This window comes from Urocitellus parryii, chromosome 1 (assembly GCF_045843805.1).
Source record: "Urocitellus parryii isolate mUroPar1 chromosome 1, mUroPar1.hap1, whole genome shotgun sequence".
NCBI classification, from domain to species: domain Eukaryota; kingdom Metazoa; phylum Chordata; class Mammalia; order Rodentia; family Sciuridae; genus Urocitellus; species Urocitellus parryii.
Genome location: NC_135531.1, coordinates 149558254 through 149569688, shown reverse-complemented (window position 1 = coordinate 149569688; position 11435 = coordinate 149558254).

Here is an 11435-nt window from a genome sequence, read left to right as displayed (position 1 = left end):
TTAGTCACTATTATCTAGAATGTGAAAAATATGAACTCTGCATACTAGCTCAGTCAGATGTTTAAATAAATTTGATTTCTCACTCTAGTGATAGAAAATAACTTACCTTACAGCACTGACTTCATCTTTGTTCATAGCTTATTTTTAGCCAAAACAAATGTTAAGATCTTTTCTAATCAATGATGAGCATCTCAGTTTTACTGATGCTGAACTCAAGACAGGCGCTTTGCAAAGTGAAGTTCATTTGCATTCAACCACACATCACTCTCAAGGTGTAATTTGCATTTCTGATCATGAGTATAATTTTCCATTAAATTTGTTGCAACATAGAACATAAGTACTGATATTACTTTAACTCTAATCTATTAATTTTAATATATAACATAATGAAAAAAATCAATCCAAATTTGGGGCTGTAGCTGTAGCTCAGTGTCCGAGTGCTTGCCTAGTAAGTGTGAGGCACTGTTTCGATCCTCAGCACCACATAAAAATAAATTAATAAACAAAGATATCACAAAAAATCAATCCAAACTTAGATCTAAGTGTTATTTTTACAGATATTAGATGTTATTTGCTACCTGCAGAGTTGACATAATTTACCATCACACAAGACAGACTTGAGTTTATATCCTAGGCCTGATACTTTAAGAACTGTATCACTTTAAACTAGCTACATAAATGATAGTTTTCTTGTTTTAAAAGTGAACACATGGATGGTACTTGTGACATGGGAATTTTGTGAGGATTAAATGAAACTGCATGAAAAGCACTTTGCCAATTAACTTTCAAGTAGCAAATACTTAAAAAAAATAGTGTTGACTTTGTCTTTTCGATTAGAATCATTATGATTTTTTTCCTTATTTTCTGAATTATTTCATCACTATTTTTATTATCAACATGTTATACTGGAGGAGATTATTTCATGGAAATATATGTGAATCTTCAAACAGATGGGTGCATTTGGTGGTACAGCCAGATACTAGATCTTCCTGGGCAGAGGAAAGTTCACAGAAGGGAAGGGCCAATGGAATCCAGTGCTGCAATCCTCCCCAAGAATTATGCCATTTTCATTTACACCTGCACAAAATACTTGCAGTATTGATGACCTGATGCAAGTCAGTTTACATATGGTTTATAAATAAAAACTGGATCCCATCTTGGGCCTATTTGGTTTTGGAGCCCACAGTTCTCCTGATAATGTTTTTGAGAACAGTGGTCAACAAGCTGACATGTTGGACAAAAGAGTGAATGGCCAGGAAGAGTTGTAAATGTGAAAACTGCCATATCAATATTTTTAATGTATTTTAATTTTAAACAATATATAAGTGAACTTTAGAGATTGTGCTTGTCTTAGTAATATAATTATTTGGGCTTGCTTTGAAGCATATGCACCTAGGAGTAATTCACTTCGAGGAGCATAAAACATGATAGCTGAATTCTCTGCAGAAAAAAAAAAAAGTATTGCTGGAGTGAAAGTAGGTTAGACTCAAAATTTTGTCAGGTCTACAGTATATAATGTTTGAGAATAAACTTCAGAAAGAACTGTCTTCCATTTTTTTCTGTTTTTACATATGTTATAATGTATGGCTTTGCAATTAGTAAGATAAAAATGATATTACTTTTATTGATGTAAATATATATGCAGTTTATAGAGGAGAGCTGAATGCTAAAATAGTATCATTCTTTATGCTTATGTCATCATTAGTATTTAGGCACTGAAACCAGACCAAGTTTAAACTTTGTGTCACCACTTACTAGATCTGAGACTTTAGTTTTTTAACTTCTCTCATCTCAGTTACATCATCTGTAACATAGGAATGATTATATTACCTCTCATAAGGTACTTAGAGAATTAAATATAATATGTGTTATATATTTTAAAATACCATAAATATGATATTTATTCTTAAGTATAGATGCAAGAGCATATTAGACAGATGACCAGGATGTTTGCCATGTGAATTGTCATAATTTGATCATACCTAGTAAGGAAAATTTCTTTTTTTGATATAATATGCTTCTTATTTACAGTCCTATTTATAATGAAACAATCTACTTTTGGGAGATTACTGAGGTTCATCAAAATGAGTCTCTTCAGAGTTGCTAAGTGGGTCCCAGATATTGGAAGTAATTTTTAAATATATTACAGTCAAGTTTAGAACCATGTCATCTTAAGCAATGTGTCATTCTGACGACTGTGGCAGGGTAGGCACTATGAGGGTGTGATTTAGAAACCAAGATAAAAAAAATAGCATAGCAAATGCCTAAATGATTAAATAGCTCCAAGTATGATTGGAATATATTTGAGTCTAAGTACACTCCAAAATCACAGTATGTATTATTTTCAGTAGTCAGAAAATAACATATTTACATACAGTGACCTTTCTGATGGAAATTATATTAAAAATCTGCAACAAAGACATGTTCTTACTTGTCACTTTATAGATTAATTTATAGATGAGAAGTAGGATGCATTCAAATAGTTGGTGCTTCCTTTCTGCAAATAATAGTAATAATAATAATTATAATTATTATTATTATAGCAACACTTATTAGGCACTTAACATGTGCTAGCTACCTTAATAAATCTTACCAGATACCCTTCACTTAAATATCTCCATGATGCTATCAAATACAAATGCTTATCACTTTAATTTATTGTCCTTAGAAAACTCTGACTTAAATAAGTCACTTGAAAGTCAACCAGTTAAAAATGCCTATCACAGGAGAGCAGGGAACTGAAACTCCAAACCTTGGTTTTTGTGTTGTGACAAAAGAAATTTTAAAGATAGACATGAAAAGACAAGCAAAAGAATTTTATTAAGAATGTAAGTAAGAGAACAAGAATTCTCTCAAGTGGAGAACAAGAGAGAGAGAGAGAGAGAGAGAGAGAGAGAGAGAGAGAGAGAGAGAGAGAGAGAGAGAATTTTGTCTCTAAGGACAGAATGACAAAGAAACAATGCTACTTTCAAATTTCCTGTTATTTGATGTTTCCCAGGAACTGGGTTCTACCCTCTGAAGTCGTTTCCAGTCAGATGTTCAACTCCCCCTTCAAGTTGAACAGGGGAGTTTTTTACCCTAGTTGGTCCTCTCTGGAACTGCCAAGGTGGCCATCATCCTGTTCAGAGGGGCTTCATCTATAAGTCAATCCTATGTTAATGTAGGTGCTGGGGTCAGTGAGCACACAGGCTTCATCTTGGTGCACCTGCACTATTAATGAAATTCCCCTTCTGAAGCACCTTGAGAAACCTATGGCCATAAATCTTAACTTTCAATGACCTCAACAGACCATGTCAGGAGTCAGCCCCATTGATCTTCCTTTTTTGATATATTTGTCAATTGGCTCCCTTTGCTTCCTCCTGTACATTCTCAGGGTTAGCACACCTGCTGTTGCTCTACAAATTACTTGATTGTTCATTAAAGGCAATTCAAAGAACCCCTATGACCCTGCTATGCCATTGGTTTACATTTCACTGCTCCTTACTAACTACTACCTAACAAGTCCAGGGATGAAGTCAGATTTATATTTTTAACCTCTATGTAATAGCATCCCAGAAACAACTTGATGGGTTTTGAGAGGTGGTCCAGAGCTCAAGGACCAACTAATCTGAATATGCCTTCCTCATTTCACTCTATTACTCTGCGTTTTTATAAGATGTATGCTTAAAATTATTTGATCAGATGATATAGTATTTATTACATAAGACATAGCTGTTTCTTTGAATTTCATGGAAATAGGGGTTCTTTTATCCCTCCAACAGTTGAACATACCATCTAATAATGAACATTTCACCTAATAGTGCTCAGGGTGTAGGAGGCTCAACTCCAGCCATACAAGATTGTTTTAAGTGATTATGGAATTGGCACTAAATGACATTGTAGACAGAGAAGTGGATCCCTTTAAAATTATTTCTCAGTCAGAATAACCTCAGCAGAAAGAAGTAGTTGGTGATCATTGCTTTAACCTCTTAACCACAAGGTAATTTGTATGTTTTAGAATGGTCTTTTTTTTTTATTAGTTACACATGACAGTATAGTGATCTTGACATTTGAATCTAATGGGGTATAATTACTCCTTTTTCTGAGTGTACAGGTTGCTGAATCACATCGGTCGTACAGTCACGTTTATACATAACGGCAATAGTAGTGAATTCACCATTCTTTGTCTCACCCACAGTGTATAGGTAGGCTCAAATAATTATTATTTTGTTTAAATGATTGTTAGTGTATTTTTTTATCAATTGAAAATATTTTTACCTCTGGGGGTGATATTAAATGAAATTTGTTTTTATAAAAAGTGTAATATTGGCCATTCAGATACAATAGTATCCCAATGAAAATGTTGATGTTATAATTAAAATGACTTTTCAGTCACACCCTATTGAATTTAAATCTGCTGCTAAGTCCCACTCACCACCCACATCCTGCTCTACCATTGTGTCCTCATTAACCTCAGAGAAGCTCTCATCTTTTTCACCTAAAATTATGAAACATGGGATATTATAATTCAAATAATACAGGATTCTTTTCCTATCAAATGTCTAAATATATACTATGTATAGTACTTAGCTCGGACATAGGCATCTTCGAGTCGCTATCTATAGATAGGACTCCTAACATAATTATTTACTAGTTTTTCATTCCCTTTCTCATTTATGCCTCATATTGGTCATCTTTATATCAAAAATTAAATATCATATTAGGTAACTCAGAACTAGAAAATTTCTAACTCCCTAGAAATTATCAATTCCTACTTGAGTGAAATTAGTCACTCTATTTTATAAGAATAGGAAGTATTCTAGTAAGTTATTGCAGTTTCAAAAATTTCTAGCCAAATGAAATGTTTAAACTAACTATTAAATTATTTGATTGAACTGGCCTTTATTTCTTACCACAAGTCAGTCTAACTATGAGTGCTCATACAAAACCTGAATCATGGAACTAATCAGAACATGACCACTCGCACTGTTTGTAAACAAAAATAAGGGTCAGGAAATTAAGTTTCCTTATAGAGATTTTTGTAATAGATATTATAGGAGTATATTATAGGAGTCTCTGGAAAAAAAGAGAATGGTGATGGGCCATGATTCTATGTTTTCAGAAGAGCAAATGGAAGAAAACTTCCTCATCTGCCTCAGACAGGATTAAATTGGATAGCATGAAAATAAATTCTTGATTTCCATAAGAGTCTAAAATCAAAGATTTTTCTTGTTGCAAGGTTTTTGTACATGAAGGTTTAACTGACTAGAGCAAGGCACCCGACCAGTTGGCTTTTTCTTTTATTTTATAGTCATCACTTCTTAAAGTGTTTACAAACCTAGAGGACTTGTTTCGAGGCTAACAGGGATTCAAGTATAGTATAGGCTCTGGGATTCTTGATTTCAAACAAACTTCTCTGTGCTCCTGGTGTTGTTAATCCTCAGGCTACATTTTGAAAAGGAGTCATTACATCACCTTCTTAGAGAGACATTCAATAATCTTGTTATTTAGGATAGTTCTCTCCCTGATATTTCTATTCCAGCACCCTGTTTGCTTCTTTAGTGACCTCTGTCTCACAATTTTATTTTGTTTATTTGGTAAATTTTGCTTGCCTATTATCTTCACAAGGTCAAGGGCCATATTATATTGTTCAAAATATCTACAATGTCTTAAAATTTGTTGAAGGTCAATAAACTAGTGAACAAATGAATGAAATGTTACCTCCGGTTTCTACAGTATGTCATTGATTTACCCAGAGGAGCAGCTCTCAAATTTTAGCAAGCATGGGAATACCCAAGAAGGGCTTGTTAGATTGCAGACTGGTGAACTCCACAAGAGAAGGGTTCTGATTCAGTAGGTCTGAGGTGGGGACCAAGAATTTGCAATTTTCAGTTCCCAGGTGATGTTCTTGCTCCTGGTCCAAGAAGCACACTTTGAGTACAACCAATCAATAACAAAAGATACAGTTTAATGCTCAGTAGCCTCAAAAGATTATGTTGAAAGGCTAATGCTATTTCTATTGCTGGGATTACAGAAGAAATATTTGGCACTTACAATTCAGTTTTCAGTATTCACCTAAATATTGAGTATAGAGTTTACACATATGCAATTATTACCCATTTTATTTTCATGTATCAGTGTATCAATACACACACACACACACACACACACACACACACACACACACACATTAACCTTGAGGAATAAACGGAAGATGCTGTCCCTGCATCAGGTCTCCTTGTGGATTGCAGTCACGCCAGCTCTTTGTAAATCCAGACTGATGTTGCTGGCTCACTGCTCTCTGACATTTTGCAAGCACCAAGGCTAGCCCTTAATTGTTCACTCCATTTGATTTCCTTCATAATAGCACAGAGCACAGCAGAACTTCTCTTTCCTTTTCTCCTTCTCTCTTGTTCTCTCTTTTAAGCATTCAGAACCTTGTTTTCCAGCCTCAAATTGTGTTCTCTTTTCTTTCCTCTTTGTAATGATGAAGCATCACAGAAAAATGAAGGAGATGAAATGAATAATTGCTGCCTAAGCTTTCTAGTGCATGAAAAAATATTGAAGTGATTATTGTAAAGTGCATTGTGAATTTTAAGAAGGACTACGTAATGGCTCATTCTTCCCCTAATTATCTCCAGCAAATAATAACAGGGGTAATGAGAATTAGAATTTTGGCCATAGGCAAGATATTAATGTAAAATTCCATTTTTATTTAACTATTGATTAATAGAAAGGTATATTAAAAGGAAATTAAGCAATTATTCATTATAAAAAAGTTAATATCAGCAAGCATTTTTCAAGATGTGTATTTTAATAGATATTGAATTAAAGCTCAATTTAAAGCTGTCAGAAATTCCTCTCTGCATAATTTAAATTCAAAGAAATGCATAATTTTCCCAGAATGAGTACAAGAACAATGTAAAATAACAACACTTTCATTTGAAAAAAAAATTATTAGTATGTTCCATTTTATCTTTATTAATGTGCATTAATTAATTGTACATACTAAGGGGATTTGGTGTGATATTTCAATACATGCATAAAGTGCACACTGATCAATCAGGGTAATGAGCATGTTCCTCTTCTTAGTATTTTTTTTTTAATTTCAAGACTTCAGCTTCTCTAGATTTTCATAATGCATATAATGGGTTATTATGATCTACTGTCATTTCTTGGTGCTGTAGAGCCCCATAATTTATTTATTCTATCTCAATGTGTTTTAGTACTTGCTATCCAACCTCCTTCATGTTTTAAACTTTCATTGAAAATTTATTTAATTAATTATTTTTTATACTTGGGCTTGAATCCAAGGGTGCTTTACTAATGAGCTATATTCCCCAGTCCTTTTAAACTTATTATTATTTTGAGACAGGGTTACCCTAAGATTCTGAGGCTGGCCTTGCACTTGTGATCCTCCTGCCTCAGCTTTCCAAGTTGCTGGTATTACAGGCATGTACCATCTCTCCTTATGTAACATTTTTATTTAATATCTCTCTTTGCATAAGGATGTGATGAAGTTGTGATATAAATTATTAAATACCCCTTAGAGTTGGAAAGTAAGACTTTAAATAAGAAAGATTCTGTGATTTCATCTCAGTTCTCACACCTGTATTTTTGTATGTTCTCCCACTTTCCTTAGATAATTTTTTAAATCATTATCTGATTGTCTGTGCTGAGAATGAAGCCTTGATAGATTAACATAGATGATATTTTAGGATTTTATAACACATGGTGTCAGCCTGAGGGCGAAAAGTACCCAGATGTATCTTGAGTAGTTAATATTTTTTACCTTTTTGGAAAATATACATTGCTCTGTACCAATCAGTTATGAGAGAAGATGTGATATGGAAACCATAAGGTCTGCCAGATAATTAAAAATGTATTTGAGCTAATTACAGCTGAAGTGCCACATTGGTTTTCAGCAATTCATTCGCTGGACAGTTCCTCAAGCAGCCTGGAGGAAACTGCTGGAGAAGTTTCAGTGGTGTAGAGATTCTTTAATTAAGCTCTGGGTGATGCTGCAGAACCTCTCTTCAGAGCCTGGGCGAATAACAGTATTTATTTACAGGGCACCTCTTGCCCTTGGGATTTCAGGTTTTCTTAATCAGTATACCAATCTGCCCAGAGAGGAAAATCAAGCAATCTCATTGAATTTATAGCAAGTACCTATGCTTTTATGTAAATGTGTATTTCATTGACTAGAATATTCCAACTTTCAATCTATCTTTGAGCACCATTAAAATAACCCTGTCTATTAAGAAATAATGATGAAAAAAAAGAATAGGCCCTCTTTTCCTGACTCTCCTCACCCACACTCTCTTTATTACAAATTACTAATTGTTACCACATTAAATTTGCCCGAGAGAATTTGATATTTTTCTTCGTTTCATAACCAGGGAGAATTTCATATGTAGTTGTTTATGTGTAGATGTGCTTTACTTTTCTTCCATTCTATCCACCAAACTTATTTCAGGAATATTTAAGGTGGTTGTGAAATAATATATAACAAAGAACAAAGGAACAAATTTAAAACAAGGTCAAAAAAATGAGGTAAAAAAAATCGATAGGGAAATAACATAAATTCAGGGATTACTTTATAAAATATACAACCTTATACATAACTTCTCCAAAGTGCATACATATATGGAAAATAGGCAAATGAAAAGATATTCAATGCCATTAGCCATTAGGTAGGTGAAAAATAAGACTACAATGTCATATCATTTCTTGCCTATTAGAGTGGCTAAAATGAATACTTGTGATGTTGTTTAGTAACTGGCATTTTGATATATTACTTGTGGAAGGCAAAATGTCTAAAAAAGAGTTTGGCCATTTCTTATGTAGTAAAACATGCACTTACTTTATAAACCAGCAATTCCTCACCTTGGTGTTTTCCCTGGATAAATGAAGATCAAGTCACACAAACAACTGTGCTTATAGTAGTTCTTTTCATAATTACCAATGTCTGGTAAAAATGTGCTTGAGCAGTGACTCGATAAACTGTGGTATATCTGTACAATTGAATACTGCTCAAAAATGAAAAAGAAATCACCAAAGGCAAAAGGAAATGAAATGATACTATTGACACATGGAACACTATGCTTGTGTCTCAAAGGCACCATGCCAGGTGAAAGAAGCCCATCTCATAAGGTTACCCATTGTAAGATTTATAGGAGATTCTGGAATAAAGAAAAAAAATAGTACTGATGAAGAATAGATCAGCAGCCACCAAAGGATGGGGTGGAAGAAATGTCTGATTACAAAAGAGAGGGTAATAGAACTCTTCTGGGTTTTCATTTGTGGCGACACTTACATAAATACATAGTTTTAAATGCATTGAGTTATACACCAAGCATTTCATCTTATTGTGGATAACCACCATCATTGGGAGTTAAGGGAGTTTCCCAAAAGTCCACGTGGTGCAGGAAGCTGTCACCAGTGTGGTGGTGTTGAGGTGTTGGGACCTTTAAGAAGTGGGGTCTCATGTAAGATGTTTAAAGTTGAGGTGTCTCATCCTTGGAAGGGACTGATATTCTCACAGGCCTGAGTTAGTTCTTGAGAGGGGTGTGGTATAAAGTGAGGCTTACCCTGTTTATCGACAGGTAATCATATTCTTTGGCCTCCAGGAAGAGAGCAGATGCAAAATTGTGGCTGCAATGATAACCATGTGAGAAATTTCAAAATTATTTAATTCATTATATAGGTGTTGATTGTCACCACAAGCAAAACCTATATAGGCACAAAGCCAGTTTCCTTTCTGCTTTTCTGTCATGTGGTGACTAAGGTGAGACCTCATGGGAGGTCAAACGGGGCCACATGAACTTGGTTTACAGCTTCCAAAACTGTCAAGTGAATAAAATTCTTTTCTTTATAAAGTACCCGGATATTTTGCAGAACAACACAAAATACACTAACATCATCATTTAATAAATAAAAGAATTTTGAAAAATTTCATATGCCTTTCCCCTCTGCATCTGCTTTTAAAGTATGGGCATTCTCTCAGTTCTATTTTCTGTCCTACTTTTTCTAGCTCAAAAATCTCTTTGAACACAGCAGTTTAATTAAAATCTTTGATTCCATGCTGAAAACAACTTCCAAATTTGTACCTGAAGTCCTAATACATCTTTATTCCTGTTCTTATTTCTCTGTATGCTTGGAGATCACTCTAGTCCATAAGAATCACCATAACCTATACAACATAATTGGCTGTTCTTTTGAAGTCACTGACCTCTTGGTAAATTATCGTTATATTTCATCACCTCTTTATACTCACCCTCCCTTATAGTAGAGGATAGGAAAAGCAGCAGAATACAACAGTTACTAATATGACATTATGTAAAATTGTGGATGTGTAACTGATGTGATTCTGCAATGTGTATTTGGGGTAAAAATGGGAGTTCATAACTCACTTGAATCTAATGTATGAAATATGTCAAGAGCTTTGAAATGTTTTGAACAACCAATAAAAAAATGTGCCTTAAAAAAATTAAAAAAAATAAAAGCCCTAAAACCTTAAAAAATATATAGGTGGCAAAATATGCTTGATTCTTTCTACTTTTGATCTTTTTCCATCCCAAAAATATATATTAAAGGTAAAATCATGAACAGTCTTTAGTACCATAGTAGCCTTCTCTGGGGTACTGCTCGCTGACTTCCATCTATTATATCCAAACTTTATTTTTATGTTCTTGCTATCATTATCTTGTAAAACCCAATGATTCCTCCCATGTAAACTATTTTCTTAAAAAATATTTACAGTAAAAAATTCAAACTCCATGTGGTTTTTTTAAATTGTTTTTTTAAAAAATGATAGTAGAATGCATTACAATTCTTATTACACGTATACAACACAATTTTTCATATCTCTGGTTGTATATAAAGAATGTTGACACCAATTTGTGTCTTCATACATGTACTTTGGATAATGATGTCTATCACATTTCACTATCCTTGCTAACCTCCTGCCCCCTCCCTTTCCCTCCCACCCCTCTGCCCTATCTAGAGTTCCTCTATTCCTCCCACGCTCCCCTTGCCTACCCCACTATGACTCAGCTCCTTATATCGGGTGAAACATTCAGCATTTGTTTTCTTGGGATTGACTAACTTCACTTAGCATTATCTTCTCCAGCGCCATCCATTTACCTGCAAATACCATGATTTTATTCTCTTTTATTGCTGAGTAAAATTCCATTGTGTATATATGCCACATTTTTTTTATCCATTCATCTACTGAAGGACATCTAGGTTTGTTCCACAATTTTGCTATTATGAATTGTGCTGCTATAAACATTGATGTGGCTGCGTCCCTGTAGTATGCTGTTAAGTACTTTGGGTATAGACCAAGGAGAGGGATAGCTGGGTCAAATGGTGGTTCCATTCCCAGTTTTCCAAGGAATCTCCATACTGCTTTCCATATTGGCTGTAACAATTTGCAGTCCCACCAGCAATGTATG